This window comes from Cornus florida, unplaced genomic scaffold (assembly GCF_030987335.1).
Source record: "Cornus florida cultivar Cherokee Brave unplaced genomic scaffold, ASM3098733v1 CherokeeBrave_3.0.0_Hap2_Chr02, whole genome shotgun sequence".
Lineage (NCBI taxonomy): Eukaryota > Viridiplantae > Streptophyta > Magnoliopsida > Cornales > Cornaceae > Cornus > Cornus florida.
The window spans coordinates 1,699,030-1,702,944 of NW_026775572.1; positions in this window are offsets into that span (position 1 = coordinate 1,699,030).

The following is a 3,915-nucleotide window of genomic DNA, read 5'->3' on the forward strand; positions in this document are numbered from 1 at the left end:
TAAATCATGCCTCAACAATAAGCTTTATATATACTAATCTTTAACAATTTAGCAATAAGCTTTTAAAACAAATTACAATTTGTCCTCAAGAAGAATATATAATTATCACCACCAAAATATAACAATTCAAGTCCATAGAAATTGTATATAGCATTTATAATTCTACAAGTGTTCTATATTACCACCACATGTGAAAATACTAGAATTTAGCATACTACTAAATTATATAATTCTCCTACACATGGTTTATACATATTATACATGCTTAAATCGATAAACCCTAAGTCAAAAGTGAGGGTTTCCTATAATATGCAAGACTATCATATTAAAAGTATATACGCAATATATATTAAATCCCAACGAACTTAAAACACTCAAAATATAAACATACTACCACCCCTACCTTAATAGAGAATTGAATCTCAATAATCCAAGCAACCAAGCTTCAAAATGGAAAACAATTCTAGGGTTTTGAAAAGGAGAGTGAGAGGAAACTTTTGTTTCCCAAGGTTAATAGTCTAAGGTGTGTGGAAGGAGGCCAAAATGAATAAATAAGTTGTTAACCAAGCTTTTCTCTAATGGTGGTTAGGTTAGGGTTTTGAAGAACAAATAAATGAAAAGAATGAAAGTGAAAATGGTGAGTGGAGGATCTAGTATTCCTCCACTCACTATGTGTTCTTACACTACCTCTTACACACATACAATATAAGACTAATTTATGAGCATACACTTGTCACAAATCAATGGCTCATTCCTAGGCTTAATCTTAAGCCTACACTTGTTAACCATCTAAGCCAACAAGTGTACCAATCCTAGGCTGTAATACCCCTAATTTTAAAAAGGATATTCCTGGTATTTAATGGTATTTAATTTATTATTTAAGTGCATTTAATTTGATTATGTGTCATTATTTTTTTTGTTAGGTGCTTAATTGTTTTCTTTTGTAGTGATTTAATTTATTTCTTTTGTGGTGATTTAATTTATTTAAATGATATTTATTTTTAGTTATTTGATTGAAATTACTTGTTAGTATTTTAATTATTTAATTGGCATTAATGGCTTAAGTGTAATTGGTTTAGTTATTTGATTGGAATTACTTGTTAGTGTTTTAATTATTTAATTGGCATTAATAGTTTAAGTGTAATTGGTTTAATTATTTTATGTGTGTCTTATTTTATGTATGTCTTATTTGGTTTAATTGGGTTTACTAATTATTATTTTGTTCAATTAGATTATTTGTTAAGTATTTAATGGTGAATAGGGTAATTAGGTAAATACATCTAACTAGGGTTTTAATTACAGTATAAATTAGGGTTTTATATTATAGCCGTCGTAGGTTTCTATGTTAATTGGATGGGCCAGTTAGGATCGTGAGTTGGACTTAAATGAACCTAGGGTTTAGGAAAACTCTATAAGTATAAGGTAGACGTCTGTGTAGGGTTTTTTTTAAACAAAGCACACGTTTTGTGGAAGTGGAGAAGGAAAAACGCAGTTTTTCACATTCTGCCAAGGTTTGATCAAAGCTCCGATCCCGCTTCGCCCCTGGTCCGATCGAGCTGAATTTTGGAGGAAAGGTTCAAGACTCAGTGACGCACAATCTGAACGGTGGAGATCAGAGTTCGACCTCGGGAACAGTGATTCGTACTCGTGAACAGTAACTGGGTCACACAGGTTTTTTTTCCATTCTGCCCAGATTTCATCAAACAACCGATCCCGCTTCGTCCGTGGTCCGATCGAGCTGAATTTTGGAAGAGAGGTTCATGACTCAGTGACGCACAATCTGAACGGTGGAGATCAGAGTTTGACCTCGGGAACAGTGATTCGTACTCGTGAACAGTAACTGGGTCGCACAGGTTTTTTCCATTCTGCCCAGATTTCATCAAACATCCGATCCCGCTTCATCCCTGGTCCGATCGAGCTAAAATTTGGAGGATAGGTTCATGACTCAGTGTTGCACAATCTGAACGGTGAAGATCAAATTTTGAGTTCAGGAATAGTGTTTCGTACCCATAAACAGTAACTGGGTTTTGGAACTCGCCGGGATTTTTTTAAGAAGACGACGTTGAAACTTTGAACAAAAGTTTCTGAGGCAAGATTCTATCCTTACTCTTTCCCTTAGGCTTCATACTCTTTGCACTCTTAAATGATTTCAGGATTAATGAAGATTAAACCAAACTAAAATGATATCTGTTTTGCTATGAAACTGGTAGTTACAGTAGTGTTGTATGCTTGTTCAACATAGACTAAGCATGTTTGTGAATGCATTGTGGTTCTGTGGTTCACGTTTTTCCTTACCACTGCTAGTATAAATTATTGGAAGAATGGGTCTAGATGATAGCTATCTTAACTTCTGTAATAGCAACTGTTGGAACTTAAATACTAGGAGGATTTGAGTTTAACACTAGATCGGTTTTGTGGAACACTATAATTTGAGCATGTCTACATACATACTGTGAATATTGTTTTGATGCTTACATTATCACAGTTAGTATCAACTGTGGAGGTTAGGATTTTGTGATACATACCCTACATATCTGTATGTCATTTGTAAGGTGTTAAGTGGAAGTTTTAATTAATTCTGTCTTTATATCAGACTAAAGGGAACAACTTAAATTGGGCATGTATATGTTGTTATTGTGACCCTGTTTATCAATGCTTATTTTATCACTGCTAACATTGAATGTTGGATGTTGGAATTTAGTTGATATATACTTGATTTATTGGTATTATTGACTATTGGAGGATTGGAAAGTAGGCACCGGTATGGGACGGTGGCATACTAAGGATGGGTTTGGTTTTTAAAATAATACCATTACCCACCTACTTGGAATAAGGATGGGATTAACTAAAAGTTAAGTCCCGTGGATTTGTATTGTCATGACAACTACTTGTTGAGCGGCAATACCAGGGATTTTGGATGGATTTTATATATGTACTGTTATGGTGCCTCGGTATGAGCTTGAGCCTCAGGACCGATGGTCAGGGAGCGTATATGCATCGGGATGTGTAGCTGGCTACGATGGTTGGGGGTGTACCCTGTTTAGGTATAGGTACATATGCCCACTTCGTGTGCGTTTTAGTATGTTACCTCTATTCAGGTTGAGACCGGCCTGTAGTCCAGTGAGAGTCCTTTAGTGTGACTATATATATATATTTACGGACTATTAGCTATTGTTGAATTGTTTAGGATGTACATGCGTATCGGGCCTATGTTTGGATTATAGTAGTATAGAACTTGCGCGTGGGCCTGACCCACTTCTATTTTTCAGGTACACGACAGTTCCAGGTTTAGACGTGTTCGTGCTGAGCAGAGGTCTCTATTCACTCTTCCGACGATGTAGGGCTCTCTCTATAGTTTTATTTCTGGACGTTTATTACAGTTGTTCTATCTTCCGTTTGGATGTTTAATAGGGGTCCACTAGAGATGGATTCCCAAGTTGTAAACTGATGGAGTTTTGGAGTTTGGGTTTGATGGATTTTAATAATTATAATATTTTGCGGATTCTATTTTTAGTTCCTTCCAGCTTTAATTTCATTTCTTAATTTATTTTGTATTCCGTATTCATTATAAAATATTAATTGTTTGATATTCCCTCGGGTTTGGGCCTGGGCCTGATCAACCCGTGTCTCGGATCCGAGGGGTATCTCATAGGCCAACAAATGGGTGAATCTCCACTCTCCAAATGTCACAAGATTATGCTTCTAAGTCTTTCCACCCCAATGCCAACAAGTGGCTCCATGAAAATATGACACTTGTCACATTTTTCAAAAATTGTAAAAAGGTCATTTTCCATAATATCTTCCAACTTAGATTGCAAGATGGTCCCTAAGACGAAAAATAATAATTTTACATAATTACATTAAAACCCCAAAATCAATAATAATTACAAAAAGTATGCATACATGCCATTTTAC